Source organism: Dipodomys merriami, unplaced genomic scaffold, assembly GCF_024711535.1.
Source record: "Dipodomys merriami isolate MVZ:Mamm:240054 unplaced genomic scaffold, mDipMer1.0.p SCAF_1360, whole genome shotgun sequence".
NCBI lineage: Eukaryota > Metazoa > Chordata > Mammalia > Rodentia > Heteromyidae > Dipodomys > Dipodomys merriami.
The window spans coordinates 100,316-112,256 of record NW_027202672.1 but is presented as its reverse complement, the minus strand read 5'-3'; the positions used below and the strand labels follow the sequence as shown (position 1 = coordinate 112,256).

The window sequence follows — 11,941 nt, the reverse complement described above, 5'->3', positions numbered from 1 at the left end:
ACACAACAATCTGTGCAGCCATCCTGCTAAAGTGGGTCACTCTCTTGTCCCCAACTGGATTGGACAGAGTTCCCTGGGAAAGGGGCTGCCTTCATTTTGACTCCACCCATTCTGCCTGCACCAGAAGATTCCAGCCACACCTCTATTGTTTCATGGTTCTTTCTGACCAATGGGATACAAGAATGGTGGCCACACCCACATTCCTTGCTGCCCAGTAGCACCTTGATTCGCTCTGTTTGTTGACACCACTACCTCCCCTCCGACCCGGACCGCGCCTCCCCTGTGCCCCACAGTCTGGCCCATGCCCTGCCACAAATGTGCCCCAGGGGTGGGGCTGGGGGTTGACCCGAGGATGCCACCCCCATCCCCAACGGCTAGTGTCCAGGATACGGGGAGATGCAGGTTGGGTGAGGAGTGCGCGCCAAAGATCCCCTGGCCTGGAGCAGTGGGAGCCACACAGCAGCACATCTGTGCCCTTCCTCTCCCTGGTGGGAACCCAGTGGCTTTAATCAGAGGCAGGGAGCAGCATGACTACACCTGCCTTCTGGGTTTTTTCCTTTTTTTCTGGGGATGGGAGGTGTTGGATGCAGAAGATAGACACCCTTGCTGTGTGAGCCCTTGTCTTCTGTGCTGTCAAATTTTCACCTGAAGAGAGAGAGAGAGACAGAGAGAGAGAGAGAAAGAGAGAGAGAGAGAGAGAGAGAGAGAGAGAGAGAGAGAGAGAGAAAGAGAAAGAGAGACAGAGACAGAGAGACAGAGACAGAGAGACAGAGACAGAGACAGAGAGACAGAGAGATAATCTTTTTCCTTGTACAGCCTGACTGTGCTCAGGTGAGTGATCAGTTGTCAAATTGCAGGTACTGCATGGAGGAGTCTTCTGTCACCTGTCTGGATGTGTGTCTGTGTGTGTGTGTCTGTGTGTGTGTGTGTGTGTGTGTGTGTGTGTGTGTGTGTGTGTGTGTAGAAGTGGGTTGTAACAAGGAGGATGAAAGCTTTGGTAACTTCTACCTGTTATCTTTGAGGCATGTATGGGCTTCACAGCTGAGGTCTGGGGGCCTGGAAGGGTGAGAGGCTTGAAGGGGACACAGCACAGTTAAATTACAAGAACAAGGGATCTGTGTGCAAAGGAGCTGTGTACTCCCTTGGGCCTGGTTGGTGGCAGTGGGAGCTTGGGAGCAACTGGGAGTGTGGCCTGCAGGGGATGGCTTCCCAGGAGGACAAAGAGCATGGTCAACTCTTAGTAAGGATATGAATTCTGCTAGTATGGAGCGCAACAGCATAGGTCAGTCTCTGGGTCTTCTCATAATGATGTCTAATGAGCAAGGCCAACCCTATTTTAAATCTTGAGCTGTGATCTTCAGATCGCAGCGTCCTGAGACTCTGGTTCTTTTTGGTATATTAGGGTTTGACCTCAAAGCCTTAGGCTTGCCAGTCAAGTCTTCTACCATGCGAGTCAAGCTTTTCTGTCATGGGCATTTCTGAGATGGAGAATTAATATATGCTCATTCTGGGCTAGATCATGGTCCTCCTATCTGTGACAGACCTGAGCCACGAGGCCCGTTCTTCTGTAGTTGGGATGGTATATATGTAGCAACATGCTCAGTCATTGGTTTAGATGGATTGTTCCAAACTCAGTCTACGGCAGCCGATTCTTGACCAGAGGTGAATCTCTAGGTTGGGCCTCAACCATTGGACTTCAATTTCCTCATGGGACAGTTGTGAGGAAACAAGGGATTGATACAGAGGGATCTCTGGAGCAGGGACAGGCACAGAGGGAGGGGCCATCTGATACTGTTCTTGGCAATTCTGTGAGCATATGATAGGAAGATACCCGGAAAAATCTCAGATGGTGTGTGTTATTAACGGTGCAACAGTTATGTGATTATGAAACAAAACATGGCTCTCTTTCTTTATTACTCTATCCCCATGAGTAACGGGATCCTTCACTTTGTTCAGTTTTGAAGCTGGGGAAACTGAGGCATAGAGAAGCTGGGTGACAGGAAACTCCGCCTGACTTCTCTGCCATGCTCCCTAGTACAATGGGTGCTATTCAGTCCACTTCTTGTGGTGGGAAGTCCACTTCATTTCAGTCATGAGGCTTGAACTTTGGGCCTAGGGCAGCTCCCTGAGCTCCTCAGCTCAAAGCTACCATTCCACCCACTTGAGTCACAGCACCACTTCCAGTTTTTTGATGGTTCTTTGGAGATAAGGGTCTCACAGGTGTTCCTGCCCAGGCTGGCTATAAACCACAATCTTCATATCTCAGCTTCCATTGTACTTAGGATTATAGGCCTGAGCCACCAGCACCTGGCTTAAGTGTAATTCTGACCTTTCTTTCTCTTTGTCTCTCAGGAACTGATTCAATGGGTGCTGGAGGAGGTGGTCCAGCATCCCCATGTGGCTGGAACCAAGGTGGTCCTCTCATTCTCGAGGTAGGCTGTCGGTCAGGAGCTGTCTCGTTCAGTCTGTTGTACCAGCTCCATAAGCTAAGTCCCTCTGTGCCCTGGCTACACTGTGACAGTTATACATTGTCCATCTAGCATTACTGGACTCAGTACTGTGTTCAATGTTCTTTTCTAGCAAAAATTCCTGGTTAAAATTATGATACAGAGTTATAGAATGAAAATGTAATGCCATCTTAAGAAAGTCATTTAGGGTTCTGGGAATGTGGTTTCATGGTATGGTGATTGCCTAGCATGCATGAAACCCTGGGTTCAATTCCTCAGTACCACATAAATTGAAAAGGAAACACTGGAAGTGGTCCTGTGCCTCAAGTGGTGGAGGGTTAGCCCTGAGGGGAAAAAACGCTGAAGAATAATTCCCAAGCACCGAGTTTCAGCCCCCGGACTTCCAAAACAACAGCAACAACAACAATGAACATTTAGTTAGTAAATGCGAAATAAAGAACCCATACTTGGAATATATAATTGCTCCTTCCATGCTGATACCTGACAATAGTTCCTCATACATGTACTTTACCTATGTTAGGATACTGTGTTGAAAAAAACCTTTTGTTCATTGGGTCACGGCAATTAATGCTAGGAATGTGCTTAGATGTCAGGTGAAGATTAATTCTGGAAATTCAAAGATTCTAGGCTTTTGAGTGGGGTCACTGCTAATCACAATGAGAAGGATAGTGTAAGTGAGATTCAGAAACTATTTTGGCCAGTCATCTTACAAAAAAAGCAGAGGCTAATTAACAGTTGTGACATAAGAGAAGGAATAACTCCAGATGGAAAGAATAAATGATAGTAACTAAGGTATAGCAGAACCCGTTCTAGGGAACCATTTTTGCTTATTAAAGAACTAGTTATCAACTAGGCTTATTCCTCATTGTCTTTAGCATTCAAAATCTCCTAGGCTAGTTCTTAATCTCTGTGTGATGAATGTATCTCCTTCTATGCTGATCTTTCATACCTGATCTCCTTTGCTTTCTAAAAATCTGTCTTGCTGTATTTATCTATGAACATTTATCTATGAACACCTACAATGATGAAAGAGGATGCTAATGTAAGAGTCCCATAGCTCATGAGTCATTTATGTAACAAAATGGAAAAGGAGGACATATTTATTGCTACCTTAATTATTCTGAAAAGCTGCAATGTCACATCATATGGTTCATATTTCCATTCTTTGTCTACATAGTGACATTAAGTGCACATAAATGCAAATATGAGCGGGGTGCTGGTGGCTCATGCCTGTAATCCTAGCTACTCAGGATTGTGGTTCAAAGCCAGCCTGGTCAGGAAAGTCCATGAAACACTTATCTTCAATTAACCCCAGAAACCCAGAAGTTGTGCTGTAGCTAAAGTGGTAGAGTGCTCAAGTTGTGCTGAAGAGCTGAGAGACAGTGCCCAGGATCAAGGTTCAATCCCCACAACCAACAAAAAAGTGCAAATATAAGTTTAAGTTTCCCCCAAAGGAATGATGAAGTCAATAGTAATCTTCCCAAATGATTTAGTAGTGCACATACTTTTACTGAGTTACTTGTTATGGCTTCTTTGCTAAACATATTCTCTTCTTCAAAAATTGTCAAATATTAGCTTTATAATAAACTTCATCTAATATTTCTAGGTTCAAAAGAGTAGTCCATAGAGTTGATGTCACTTAGCTTTCTTACTGTCTTAGTTCAAAGCCAACCCAGGCAAGAGAGTCTGTCCAACACTTATCTGTAATTAAACACCAAAAAAGCCAGAAGTGTTTGAAGTTTAAAAGTTGATACTCCTGGAAAAATAAAACCTAAGAATATAAAGGAGTCTGGGAAGTTCAATTTGCATCCAGCTTGGACAGTATAGGCTTTGAGACACTACCTATAATTAACCAGCCAAAGCTGGGATACCAGTCACGAGCAAGATTGCTGAATTACAGCTTTAAGTTTTTGCATACATACATACATACAAACATACACATACACACATAGGCACTTATAATAATCTAGACAGAGTTGCCAAAAATGGATGACATTAATTTATACATTTAGAAAAACCAATTTTTAAAGGTTTGGTTTAATATGGTATGAAGAGAGTAATTGTGTGACATCTTTCTTCTACCTATATGTACCACAGGAAGCCATTTCCTTATTTACGTGCCTCTGTATACATGGAGAACAATGCTAGGTTTGGGGTTTTTTTCAATTTTTTTTAATGGTTCATCCTAGAACTTGAACTCTTGGCATGGACAGGGTCTCTGATCCTGTTTATGCTCAACGCTCAAGCCCTACCACTTCAACCTCAGTGCCACTTGAGTCTGGCTTTTGCAGAGAAGTTTTTTGGAGATAAGATTCAAAGAAACCTTCCTGCCTGGGAAGGCTTTGAATCATAATTTTCCTATCTTAGCATACTGAATATCTATGATAGTTAAAAAAAGTCTAAATATAAATAATATTAGCAAGTGTTCTGATCTCAAAAATACCAGTGGAGGAAAAATGATGCAGCTCAGTTTATTGTGGTGTTCTTTTCAGAACAAGGAGGGTGTCACATTAGCAGAGGTGTAGTATTTATTCAAAATAGAGATAAGGTATTCATGATGTGAATTAAGGAATTTTAAGGTGTCCCTTACAAGTTGGAAACTGTTGGGCTAGGATGACTTTATGGCATACATTTTGGGATTGATGGTCATAGACATAATAGCTTACTCTTATAAACAATTGCTTACTCTTGAAGAATTAATTATTACACATGCTTCACAGTTTTATCCTCTACAAGAATGTGGCTATTTTTCTGTTTACTTCTCAATCTGTAACACCCCATTGGAAACTGCATCTATTGCAGAATTACTTAACATGCAAACAGGTACTGTTTTGAATCGCTTCGGAATGTTGAGAATTTAAAAATGAGTAGTTGTTAGTCATAGGAATTTTGAAGAACACATATATTCTGTCCTCTTAAAAACTTACTTACTTTTAAAATTATGTGTTTCCATAGTATTAAACTGGGTCCGGTCGTGGGGCCTGAACCCTGGGCCTGGGTGCTGTCCCTCAGCTCTTCAGCTCAAGGCTAGCGCTCTACCACTTGAGCTTCCGGCTTTTTTCTTTTTGCTTATGTGGTGCTGAGGAATCGAACCCTGGGCCTCAGGCATGCAAGGCAAGCGCTCTACCACTGAGCCATCTTCCCAGACCCTGTTTTCTGTTTTACAATGAGAAAGTACTATATTTATTCTTTTTTGAAAAATTTGGCAAGTATATTGTGAAAATAGTGTCTAGTTGGATAACATTCAAGTTGATGAACCTCTGATAAATAAGGGGTAATTAATTCAAATTAGAAGCCAAATAGCATTGATTTTTAAAATGTTACTATATAAAGAATAATATTTACTGTGCCAATACTGTAAAATTACATTTTATGCAGCTTATTTTTTCAATTTTATTATCAAATTGATGTACAGTGACTTTACAGTAATTGTAAGTTAGTGAATAAAAAACATTTCAAACTTGTTACCCCTCCCTCATTTTTCTCACAGTTTTCCTTCACCCCTTCACCCCTCACAAGTTGTAAAGTACATTTCCAACATATTGTCTTGTGAGTATTGCTATTGCATTGGTTTGCCTTTTGTCCTTTGTCTCACCATTATGCTCACCATTGTCTCACCATACAGAAGGGATAAACCATAGGGGAAAATCCCAAAGAAAACAGAAATCACATAGTTCATCAAAAACAACAACCACAAATGAAAAAAAATCTGGTTCCATATCTTGGAATTCATTTTGCTTAGCATCAGCTAATATGGTTACATATATGCATAACAAAGCCACTGGAAAATAATAGCTGCATGGATACTATATCATGAAAACAGCATGTTAACATTTTGATGGTAAAGGTGGCATTAGGATTGGTGAATTTGCGGTTCTAATAAAGGATTTTCAACAGTTTTAAATTTATGACAGGTAAAATTTAATAGTTCAAAATTTTTAATAACTTAGCCTATTAAGAAAATTTAAAATTGCCTGGAAGAATAGGCTTTCATGCAAAGAAATCCAAGGAGACTTAGTAGAGAGGGAGCAATGTGGATGAAGATGGCTCTTTTTCAAACTAAACAAACAAACCTCAGAAACCTTGCTGTAAATCCTGTAGGTTCCCTTGGAATTGTCCTTACCCAGGAACTATATTCTCACTGTTTGAAAGAAGGTTATATTGGAATTTAAATGAAAAGTTCTTAAAAAAATAAGGCATCAAAATGTGTGAATTTACCTTTAATTACCAAACAGTAATTCTCTGAAAAAGATAATTTGAGTCAAAATATTTAGGGAGAAAGTGCCCTCCACAATGAAAGAAGGTGTTGGGATTACACATTTCTGTTTGTAACACTTTCCACAATGTCTTTGGACGTGAAGCAGTGAAACACAGAAAAAAATTTGATTGGATACTTCAAACCAATGATTTCACATTTCTAAGTGGCTCACAAAAAATAATATTCTTATTAATATGAGGTAGTGAAGACTTCTTTTATTACATATGCCAAAAAGTTCAGAAAAGAATTGAAAAAATGGAAAAATTAATAATAAAAGTTTTCTTAGAAGCCTTAGCTAAGCGTATTGACTTCAGCAGTGAAGGGAGGCCAAAATTTTTTGATGTAAATTGTGTTAGTATTTTTACTCCCTAAAGTGATTTTACAGAGCCCATTTGGCTCACTACAATGCAGAACTGATTGAATGAAGACATGAAAATACATTCCACATCCAAATGAGGCAACTTGAAGAGTTTTAAAAGAGAAATAATGAAGATGTAGCAGGGGTGGAGCCCGTATGGTCCTTCAGCTTCACTAGACTGGAAGCCAAGAAGCTGTGATTAATTGGAACTCTGGCAAGAGCTAAGAGTAGGACATAGAAGTAGGACATAGAAGCATTTTCCTTTTGTAACAGACACTTTCTTCCAAGGTATGGGTGATTTAACTCTATTCTCCTCCATACATCTTGGTGAACAAATGCAAGACCAAGAGAAAAATAATCTATTACAATAATTTTGCATAGAATAACTTCACTGTTCCTGATATGGTATCTAAGGAGAATCTTAAGAGAGAAGATAAAAAGTGCAGTATTTTTTGGTTTCCTCTAAGCATCTTCTTAGCAAAATATATCTTTGAGGTTAGACAATTCTGATTGAACCAACAAGTGATGGAGTACTTATTTTTGTGGGCACTTTAGACACAGGAAGTCTTTCAAGGTAAAAGAAAAAAATATATAGCCAAGTATTTGTGATCACAGCATCTTGGACTGTTTTCTGGAGACAAGGTTTTACATTAGATTTCTCCTTATTAACATAGATGTTGTTTCATGGCAACCAAATACAAGAGGGAATTTTATGGACTCACTTGGCCAATTAAACAGCATGAAAGAAGAAAATGGCAAATAATATTTAATAAAATTACTTTGACCAATTACTTTGCCAGAAGAAAGAAGGAAAAATATAATTCAAAATCAATTGACTTAAAAGTATGAAGAAAGAGTAGTGAAGAGAGATTAGAGAAAATATGGAGGATTGTTTTCTCTCCAGTGGATTAATGGGTTCTTGATCTTGTTTCTTCCATTCTACCTCACAAACTACCCAGTGTGTCTCAGGACTGGATTATCCAGTTCAGACAGAAAACTCCTAGAAGAAAGATACTGTATGCAGCTGATATAGGTGATTTATAACCTTAGACAATCTATTTAATTCTATTCAAAATTCTCCCCTATCCCAAACTTCCCTCTTTGAACAGCTTTGTTTGCTTTTCCCACGACTGCCCTTCATTAACTGATTAAAATTTTGAGTGGTCATATTCATACTATCTAGAGATTGCTGTTTGGTTGTGATTTTTGTGTGTTTTTGTTTCTAGTTGTGTTTTTAACTGAATTTTAAAAGTTTGTGCAATTGTGTTACAATTAAATATATCCATCTAATTGTCCAATGCTCCTAGACCAGAGTCACTCCTTCTATCATTCTCAACCAACCCTTTCTCCAAGATTTATTTCCAATTTACCACTTCCTTCATCTTATGTGTACATTCAGTATTCTAGCTGTATTTGCTCCTTGTTCATTTTTCATTCATTCTATGTCTTTAATTCCTCTTTGGTTTCAACTTCCTGGTAGTCATTCTGTTAAACTGTCTATTAACACTTTGAAAGGTTTATATACATTCCATGGAGTTTCAATCCTGCATATTCTTGAAATGATGTCAGCTTATATTTCCATAATTCATTCATCTGCAGCAACAATTTGCAAGACTGGAGACGGGAAGCACCTAAACATGATTTTTTCTCAACCGTTTGAAAGATTAAACTCTAGTCAAAAAGAAAGTTAAAAAATGGCTTAGAATGTATTCCTAACTATGCTTTTTTATAAATGGCTTTGTACAATCGTGTGATTCTTTTATTTTACATGGAATAATATTTTCTACAACCTATAAGTTTTGGAAAAAGAAGAAAATTAAAATTTTTTCCAAGATAGGAATATGATAGAAATAGAAGACAGATATTATGTTTGTCATATCTCTGATTAATACCCATTTTCAAGACTTAAAGTCATATTTCTTACTATGTTAGACAGAGGGAAAACATAAAATAACATATGATAAGGCAACTATTTGTGATTGTTTAAAATGTACCTTATTAAATGATGAAATTTATTAGCTAACGTTTGGGTTTGAAATTTAGGAGGCTGACATATTAAACACATTTCTGAAAGTCCCATACTGAAAAACACAAATTGTGGCTGGTAATATTTCTACACTTTAATGAATGGTTGAACATGTTTGGAATTAGTGCTGTGTAAATAATTCAACTGTATTGTAACTTGCTCCCTACACTTGAAAAACTTGTAAAGTCACTAAATATCATCAACTTGTCAAATGTTATTTTGGCGAAAGTGATTTTAAAAAGTTTATTTGAAAAGGAATATACTTTCAGGAGATTAAATGTAGATTATCATTGGTTTGAGAGTGACATTTTTATACCACAGAACCATGTTGTACTGAAGTCCCAGTGTTTTGAAGCACTCCTTAGTGCTTCAAATATTTTTCTGAATTACATTTGACCTCTAAGTCAAGTTTTCGGGCTTTGGTAGACCAATTATAGTTCTATCCTTCTAGGAACTATTTTTTGGCCCACTTATTTTGGACTAAAATCTTTAGTTAATCATAGGTGGGGGGTATTAAAAATAATCTTATGACGCTTTGTGAACTTGTTCACTCATATGGGCTGGTCATCTGTAAATTGAATGTTTGAATTACAGTACTTTCTCTCAAATTTTGTGATCTCATCCTTCATTTTAAGTTGCCTTGCATTTCACAATTGCTTACTGCTAATTCCTGCATCTCAAGGAATTGGGGCCCTGAAATATAGGAAATGCGAAATTGAGATGGGTCTTCAATTACTTTGTGTTGATATATTGCATGGGCCTGGGTGAAAAGTCTTGCCCCTGTTATCTGATGATGCAGGTAACTGGGCCTTGGCATCCTAGGACCCATGGGTACTGCAGAAGAATAATATTTTTTAGACATCTTAGCAAAATTTGAGCATAATCAGTAAGAATGCTTCAGAAATATGGACAAAAACAGTTTGGGACAAGCAAGTTAAAATAATAAACAGAGCAGCAGAGTAAAATCCATTAGAGATTAGAGGAAAACATTGTTTTTTTATCATGTGGATTCAGAAGAGCAAGAACAGTTATAATGTATCACAAGTTTATACTAAAAAGATTGCATTGATACGTTTTCTAGTCTAATACATATTTGAAACCTAAATATTTATATTCCAATTCTATTTATTGGAGTAAATAAATATCAATTTATTGGTCAAATTATCAACTAATTCTAGTAAGTTTCATTGTGTGAAATATAAAATCAGCACATATAAATATAAAATATATAACTATATATAATATGATTAAAAGACACACATTTTGTATTGTTCTGTTGTAGTTACTGTATCAAAGGCAACTCTGTTTTAAAGTATGATTCCATTATCTCTACTTCAGTGTTTGATAGAATTAGACCTAAAGCTTTATCATTTGTAGATTTACAGCATGGAGGCAAGAGGAAACACTGTGATTAAAACATTATCAATTTAATGCCTAATAATGAGGAGAAACATATGCACTTCTCCTGCAACTATGAAAATATTTGGTGATAAAAAGGCAGTAGTGTAAGTTCCTGCTAGGAACTTACAGACAGGCCAGGACATTAAGTAATCATGGATACAAACAATTTTTTCACCTTCTAGCTACTTTTAAATGAAAGGTATAATAAACAATTATATTTTGATAAAATACCTTCTCGTCTGAACAGTTCTGTTTGAACTGTTCATCTCTCTATGATCCCTTGTAACCAAGATTAGTTTTGTTCTAGTAAGAAAATCTTTGCTGTCAGGGTAAGGTATTCTGGTTGGTCTGTTCCCACATGGAAGAAGGGTAAAGGCTCAGGTAGACATTTGTTCCAGTAACACCTCATTTGGGAAAATGTCAACTGAAGAAGTTTAGAAGTAGCTCTTAAGCAACTCTTAGTTTGAATCCATTAGGTCCACAAAGCTGGATAAATAAGTACTTGAAAAAGCCATCACCTTTGGACCTAACTATAAATAATAGAGAGTATGATCAAATTCCAAATAAAAAGACAAGATATTCATTGGCAAAAACGTTTGCAAATGTGAGCAATTGACTGATCAATATAATTTTTTCCACTATTCACAGAATTTTAGGGAAATAAGATCGATAGCATTGTTAGGAACAATAAGGTTTCCTTGTTACAAGTAGGCACCCATAGATATAAGCCTGTATAAAGATTGCATCATTAACTATTATAATTAGAGGATATTACATGCTTCAGCAGCACGTATACTCAAATTACAATACAGAGATTAACATGGCACTTGCACAAGGATAATATGAAAATTTGAGAAGTATTCCATATTTTTCATTCTTCAGATGCAAGAAATGAAAAAAGTGATTAAAAAGTTGATTACAAAATTACAAGTGTAACAATACACGTAATTCATATAATCAAATTTAGTTTGACATCAGTGTATTAAATCACCTCAGAAAGGCGTTTACATAGCATAAACTTTACAAAACTTTTCAAATTAGACAACATTGTCATTTTATCCCAAAGAAAAATAATATTAAGACCTAGAAAAAAAGGAATCAAACTGTTTCTATATGGAATACAATCGGAAAGGACACATTAATGAACCTATATATTATAAAATAATATAGAATTCAAAGTATATATAGGAGAAAATAAATTATGAACATTATGCAAACATAGAATATAGAATATTTTAAAATATACTTTTTCAGACAAGCACCAGAAATATTTTGGTTTCTGTACTACTCATTTCAACAGGTAAATTAAAATTATTTCTTATTAGAAAATCACAAACACTGAAGAAATTATTGTACATGTTTACAAAAACTATTGAATACATTTTTCCATCCAAGGCAGGCAATTCACTTGGAAGAATTCCGCGGAATCA

The 11,941-nt window shown here is 37.2% G+C and overlaps 1 pseudogene; it reads left to right on the top strand.

Moving 5' to 3' along the window:
• Window positions 1–11,286: 11,286 nt before the first annotated feature.
• On the top strand, window positions 11,287–11,383 carry LOC138825249 (U6 spliceosomal RNA; annotated as a pseudogene).
• Window positions 11,384–11,941: the final 558 nt, after the last annotated feature.